General features: G+C 37.3%; 1 non-coding gene across 1 annotated transcript; it reads right to left on the bottom strand.

The window, feature by feature from the left end:
- Window positions 1-208: 208 nt before the first annotated feature.
- Window positions 209-315, bottom strand: LOC133719094 (small nucleolar RNA R71). Its single transcript, XR_009850823.1, has one exon. It is a non-coding gene; the product is annotated as a small nucleolar RNA R71 (small nucleolar RNA).
- Between the last annotated feature and the right edge of the window lie 7,155 nt (window positions 316-7,470).

Here is a 7,470-nt window from a genome sequence, read left to right as displayed (position 1 = left end):
CAACCACTTGATGGAATTCCAGTTCATATGCACTAGTATGAAGCCTCAAGGAGCGGATGAGCATATTTTGAAGTTGAAAGCCTTCCCATTTTCGTTGGCTGACAAGGCAAAGCAATGGCTTTATGAGTTGCCTAGTGGACGGATTACTTCTTGGGTAGACATGATGAAGGCGTTTCTTGAGAAATTCTTTCCTACATCTCGCATCATCATGCTTAGGAAGAAGATAAGTGGCATTCAACAAGGGCAAGATGAGTCCTACGCAGAATACTATGAGAGGTTCAAGTCTCTTATCACTCAATGCCCTCAACATGGCATGAAGGATGAGACCTTGCTCACTTGCTTTTATGATGGTCTCACACCTTTGGAAAGAGACATGTTAGATGCTGCTTCTGGTGGATCTTTTGTTGACAAGGAGCCTGCGGCTGGAATGATCCTTATTGAGAATAGGGCCTTGAATCAACAACAATATGGGAGCTCTAGGTCCAAGACCACCACCACACGTGAAAGGGTCCATGAGGTAAGTGCTTTGGCTAAAATGGAAGATAAAATTAACAAACTTACTTCTCTTATGTCTCAGGGAACTCATGGACAAGTCATGGTGTGTGGAGTATGTTCTATGCAAGGGCATGTGTCTAACCAATGCCCTCAACTCATGGAGGAAGGAGGACTTGAAGGTGTTAACGCCATAGGGTTCCAACAAGGTGGTCAACCTCCAAGAAACGATCCATTCTCAAATACTTACAACCCTGGATGGAGGGATCACCCTAACTTTCGTTGGAGGAACAATGAAAACGTGCAAAATACACATCAAGGCTTCCAACAACGTCCTCAAGGCTTTTATCAAAAGCCTCAAGCTCCTAACTCTACTCCTTTAAATTCAAACTTTAATTCAAATTCTTCTTCTGCTTCTAATGATGAATTGATCAGAACTCTAACTCAATCTACTCAAGCTTTGATTGCAGGTCAAACTCATCATGAGAATCAAATCAATGCCTTATCCACGGATGTAGCAGAGATGAAGAAGCAAATGAGTCAAGTTGTAGAGTTCATGGGTAAGTTTCATGAGCAAGGGAAGCTTCCTAGCAACACAATTCCAAATCCTAAGGGAGGCTTTGGGGGCGCCACCAACTAAGGAGTGAAGGTGCAAGTCTAGGCTGAAAGACTTTAAACATTAAGCGCTGCATGGGAGGCAACCCATTTCAACCGTAGCTGTGGAGGAGCCATCAACGCAGATTTGCTTTCTTGAACTCTTCCTTCTCTTTTATTTTCGTTATTTTGTTTTGTTTTTAGGTTTCTTTGCGTTAACTATTCTTCTATGCTTGATTTATGCTTTGCATGCTTTATACTTGTTTATACATTGAGGACAATGCATGATTTAAGTGTGGGGGAAGGGTATAACGTTTCACTTTATTTTTAGATAGCTAGTTTTTGTGGTCTAAAAAAAATACAAAATAAAAAAAAAAAATTAGAAAAATAAATAATAATAAAATATTTTCGTCACTTTTTAAAAAAATAAAAAAAATTCGTCACTGTTCACCAAAAAAAAAAAAAATTTATTTCTTTATATGTGTTGTTTTTGTTTTGTTTTGTGTTTCGAGTCTTAGGATGCCCTTTTAACTGTCTAGGATGAGCTTATATCTCTGAAATTAAGGCTAAAAGAGGATCACAAGATTAAGATAATGTTTGATGATATTCCTTAGTTAATTATGATTTATGAAAAGCATATGAATGTGTAGTAGATATGGTGCATGCGTAACTTTGGTACAGAATATGAACATGTGGAAGATAAGTTATGATTCATAATAACCCTAAGTGAGAATTTGAGCCATGTGCCCTTTCTTTGTGAGTGATTAATGAAAAAAAATGATTATACTCTTATTTTCTTGGCGATGATTTTGTTGATCTCATTATTCTTTCATCTTGATTGACTACATGCCGTAGATTAAGTTTAATGGACTAGAGAATGCTAGAATTCACTGTTATGCTTGTTGAGACGTTTATGATCAATATATGGCCCTGATTCTGGAAAGGATAAAGGTACTTACTTAGGATTTTCACCACCATTGCCAAATAAAGCCTGTGTCCTCATTTGTGCCCGTCGTGGGACCCTCCTAGTTTAACCCCTTTGAGCCTACATTAAGTTTTTTCTTTCATCACCCTCAAAATTCCTTAACCCTTAACCTTAGTATAGTTATATCCATACCCTTTGTTCTAAAGACTTAGTGGAGCATATTTTCGAGACTTTGCTTGGAGTTTTGGCGTCAAGGATGAATTTTGAAGGCATGAAGAAGTTCAAGTGTGGGGGTAGACTTGTCCATAAGAAAAATTGTATGTAATTGCCGAAAGAAAGAAAAAGAAATCGAAAAAAAAAGAGAGAATTTTCGGCAATTAAAAGAAAAAATGTGTATTATTGTTTAAGTTCTATGGATCTTAGTCCCCTATACTTAGTGGATTTGGAGTTTGTTTTGAATTGAAGGCCCATTGTTGAAGAATTTGGTCTTTGTCCAATTCACACTTGTTCAAAAGAAGGTTAGAATGAAGTTTGGGCCCAACATGATGACACTTGGCCCTTTTATAAGCCCAAAGGAGGACATGACGTTTTGCAATACATGGTGGATTTCGAAGTGGTCTCTCTACATCAACAAGTGCTCTGCTAGGTTTTTAGGATAATTTGTGATTTTCCTATCCCTTCGTTTCTTTAAACCTTAAGCCTTGGCCCCATTACAACCTTAATTGTAAGACCTCTTTGATCCTTAAGATGGGACAGCCTTTGATGTGGAGATGAGTTATAACTGTTGAACTTATGGCTTGGGTTCATTCGTGCATGTGGTTGATATCTTTCATGAGATCTTTAAAAGAAAAAATATATATGCTTTCGTTTCTTTTGTATGTGATCTACTTCGTAATCTTTCACATATACTTGAGTGATAAGCTTTTAAGCATGAGCCTTGAATCTGAGAGAAGAAAGAGTGATATATCCAAGTGAGGTTGAATCATGACTTGTTTGAAATGTGTTGAGCTAAACCATCACCATTGTTTACTCCCAAGTCTTACATGCTTATATGTGGATTATGTTTTGTAATTAGCTCTTGAATATCTTGAAGATGTGATGCTTGGTTAAGTGCTAATCTTGGTGACTTGAAAGTATGAGATTGCTGAGACAATATGTTAAAGGGCTTAGAAGTCATTTTGTGAGTCAACGTTGTAGTTATTGTGTTTGTCAACGTTTTGTCTTTGTTCTTGTTTAAGTGTTTTACGTTTTTGTGTCTTTGTGTTTTTGTTTTCTATACTTAGTTTATTTTCGTTAGTTCTTTGTTTTGTTTTGTTTCTTAGTCTTTTTGGTTTGTTATGTTGATTTTGCTAAGGGACTAGCAAAAGCTAAGTGTGGGGGAATTTGATAGGAGCATAAAATGCGACGTTTATAATGTTTAAACCCTATATTTTGCTAAGTTATTTCCTTTATCTTGATCAATTTAACTTAGTTAGTGTTTTACAGGTGTTAATGGAGTCTCAAAGTCCAAAAATGGCTAAGGAAGGTGCAAGTGGCGCAGAAATAAAGAAAAATGAAGAAATGGAAGTTTCCCAGTTTGACTAGGAAAAGGAATCCCAGTTGGAGTAGGAGTCTGAAGCTGAGTTGGACTAGGAGTTCTACTTGGACAAGGAAACCCAATTCTACTCAGATAAGGAATACTAGTATGACAAGGAGTCCCTGTTGGATAAGGATTACTCAAGAAGGTTCCAGAAGAGTGTAGAAGCATCGCGGAAAAGAAAGCAGTATTCAACTAGGAAACCTACTTGCATATGGAGTTCTACTCATACTAGGAGAGCCTTGGAACGTTCATGAAGTATCTAGAAGTCTCAAAAAGATCATATGCCGTGCACATGGAAGAGAAAGCAACAAGGAATTCGGATTTCAAAGCAATGTGGAGTTTGGATTTCTAGTTGAGTAAGGATTGAATTGCCGTGAGATTCTTGAAGGTTCTAGGGTGTTCTTGACGTTTCTACTTCAGAATAGGCGTGGAAGACATGTGAGAGGCATGTGTTACAAAGGAAAACCGAATTGGACTCAACTTATGCTTTAAAAGTCAAATCCATTACAGATTCGGATTACTGCTTGTGCAGAACAGTCAACTTCAACGGAGCATAGAAAATCGCTCAGAGCTCAAAAAATTATGATCTTTATATGGTTGGAAAGCTACAGATGTCTAGTTTCCAGAACATTTTACAGCTCGTCGATATCTATTTTCTAGAGGAAGTTATGGCCGTTTTAGTGGACTGAGGTCAATCCTGCCGGAAATCTGTTTTGTGCCAAACAAGTCCTAAATCAACACAACTTTGGAGAAACCAAGTAGAAACGAATTGGGAGTGCTTTGAGACGTTCTCCTATATATACCTAGTGTATTAGACGTCTCAAAGTTCAGAATTTTCTCCACAATTTCGTATTCTCACTTGTGTGCTCTCAAGTTTCAGGTTTGCATAATTCTTCAAGGAGCAAGCCGTGCCATCACCCTCCATAGCCGTGTTCATCACTTGTTGCCGTGCTAAGGAGCTGCTTTGGACCTTGGGACGTAACTAAGGGTTGTTCATAAGCCTTATCATACATCTACTTCACGGTTTTGTGTAATTGTTAGATAGATTTTCTGCTTTGGATTGTCTATGTGTAAACCGAATCTTTTGAGTATGCAAAACTATTTTCAAGTATAATTTTGATGTTCTATTCAATGATTGATGTGTTTGTGTGTCCTTTGTCTTGATTAATTGCCGAATATATGGATTGATAATCTGATTTTGTGCTTCATTACATGGAACGTTCTTGTGGTCCGGAACATAGGAAGACATGCATGTAACTTGCTAGTAATTAGGTTTGATGCTTTGTGAAATCTAATTCGAAAAAGTAGTAAAGGCTTGCTTTGAGTCGAAATTAGGTTATGCATGTGATGATAAGTTGACTTGCTTTGAGTGCTTGGATTTGCATGTCTATTGATTCTTTCTTGTACTTAATGATTTGAAAACGGGATTTTTCAACACAGTTGCTTTAAGTGTGTGATATCGAACTTTTCAAAATAAAATTGATTTGGTGTTTTGCTATTTCGATTTAACTTAAGAAAGAAAGTTAAAAGGGGACAATGGTTGCTTTGATCTTTGTGTTCTTGGTTGATAGCTTTCCATGGTAACTAATAAAGATTAAGGGATGCATAAATATGTTGTTCTTGAATGGTTCTTGATAAGTTGTTCTTCGAAAATTCTTCTTTTCCCACCTTTGTATAGAAACGATTTTTACTTTTTATATGTTTTCGAAAATTTCTGTTTTCAATCTTCAAAAAAAACCCCCATTTTTATGTTATGTGTTTTTGTATATTTGTAAATAATTAAAATTAACTTAGAGTTTTTAGGTAGCATGTTCATATAAAATAATAAATAAAATAAAAAATGTTTTTAAATTCGTGAATAGTAACTCCGTGAATAGTAAATATGTGTTAGTGTTTTCTAGGAATTAATTTAGTGGTTTTTAGGGATTTGTTTTGTGTTTTTTAGGGATTGCTAAAATTTAGGGATTCTCTTGGTGTTTTTTAGGGATTTTGTTTTCTTAGAGATTAAGTCTTCCAATTAAATAATAATTAGTAATCCTTGTTGTATATGGATTCCCTATGTGATATAGATTTGTAAATTATGTATAAGTAGGAGTGGGATTCCAAAACCTTTTCTAACTTAGTTTTCTCTCTTAATTTCGTCCTTGCCTATATAAACTTGTATATTTTTGTTGTTTCTCTCATTCTTTTGCTCTCAAATTCGTGTGACATGTATGTGCTCTCTAACTCTTTGTTGTTTCCTTGTTTGTTTGAAAATTGTGTGTATATTTGTAAACTTGTAAAATATTTTCGTGAATTTGTATATGATTGTTCTTTGGTTTCGTGACTTGTATATTCTTTGTTTTATTAATTTGTTCTCACATGTTAGCACCCTCAATCCCCGGTTTGTTCGATACCCTATTTGCTCTATACTAACGCTCGACATTTTCAGGGTTTAAATTGGCGAATGCTTTTGCACGTATCAGAGTGTTTAGGGCACGATTTTCAATAAGTTCCCTCCCAGCTGCAGGTGACTTATCCACAAAAGCTCCTCCAGCTGCAGCATCAAGCATTTGCCTTTCCAAGGGTAAGAGTCCTTCGTAAAAGCAAGTAAGTAGGGTCTCATCCTTCATTTGATGTTGTGGGCATTGTGCAAGTAATGAATTGAACCTCTCATAGTAGGCAGCATAAGACTCATCTGGGGCTTGTTCAATTCCACTGAGCTTCTTCCTGAGTGCGATGACCTTTGAAGCTGGGAAGTATTTTTCCAAGAAGGCCTTCCTCATTGTTTCCCATGAGGTGATACGTCCAGCAGGAATCTCATATAGCCAATCTTTGGCTCTGTCAGCTAAGGAGAATGGAAATGCCTTCATCTTCAGAATGTTTTCATCTGCTCCTTGTGGTTGCATGTTAGAACACACAACCTGGAATGCTCTAAGATGCTTGTGGGCGTCCTCCATAGGAAGTCCATGGAAAATAGGGAGTTGGTGCAATAGTCCACTCTTCAGTTCAAACTCTGCTTGTCTTCCTGCTGCAGGGGCAGGGTACACAATGCCTGTAGGGGGTCCTCCCTCGACTGTTGCTGTGGATAGTTCCCTAATGGATGCCATTCTCTCTTCCTTGACTTCTTCAGGTGGTGGTGTGGAATTGGACGAACCAAAGGTGAAGGTGTTCGTGAAGGTGGAGATGGAGTAGGTGTAGGTGATGTGGACTCCTCAGAATAATAGATCATCTTCCCTTGCTCGTTAAATTTGTAATCTTTGAATGGCAAAGAGGAAGGTCTTCTGTACTCAAGTTGTGGAGGATTCTTCAAACGAGCAAGTCTTTCTTCAATCTCTCGTGCACTAGGGATTTTAGAAGGCTCGGTCATTCATGGATATCCTGAACAACATTAAGAAGTACACACGTTAGTAAATTACAAAATACAAGATATACAAGTTAATATTTTATACAAAAACGTCACTATTCACAAGGCAACAAAAGAGACTTACAAAGTTTGTACAAGTGAGAGAAGTATGAAACAAACCAATTTACATGTGGAGGGTATGTACAAGTATTTTATTTTTACATGGAAATGTTAATAACTCAATTGATTCCAAGTTGTAAGTCGAGCCCAATAGAAACCACTACTATTGGTGAGCTACGATATAGGGATAGTCGCTTAGACAAAAGTCACTTTCCTTTGTTTCAAAAGGCCAGATAGCCAGATTAAGAGGTAAGTGAGAGGGAGGACTCATTTTGGTGATACTACGGAGGCTACTCCCTCATTGAGGTTTACGCCCCTATTGGCTACTTCCACATTGTGGTTTACGCACAGTCTATAGTATCTCTGAGATCCAATTTGAACCCATCACCCAGGGTCTCAACCTAAGACACCATCTGTAATGCCCCTTACTCAGCT

The sequence above is a fragment of the Rosa rugosa genome, chromosome 6 (genome assembly GCF_958449725.1).
Source record: "Rosa rugosa chromosome 6, drRosRugo1.1, whole genome shotgun sequence".
In the NCBI taxonomy this organism is placed as follows: domain Eukaryota; kingdom Viridiplantae; phylum Streptophyta; class Magnoliopsida; order Rosales; family Rosaceae; genus Rosa; species Rosa rugosa.
This window is presented reverse-complemented; position numbering and strand designations above follow the sequence as displayed.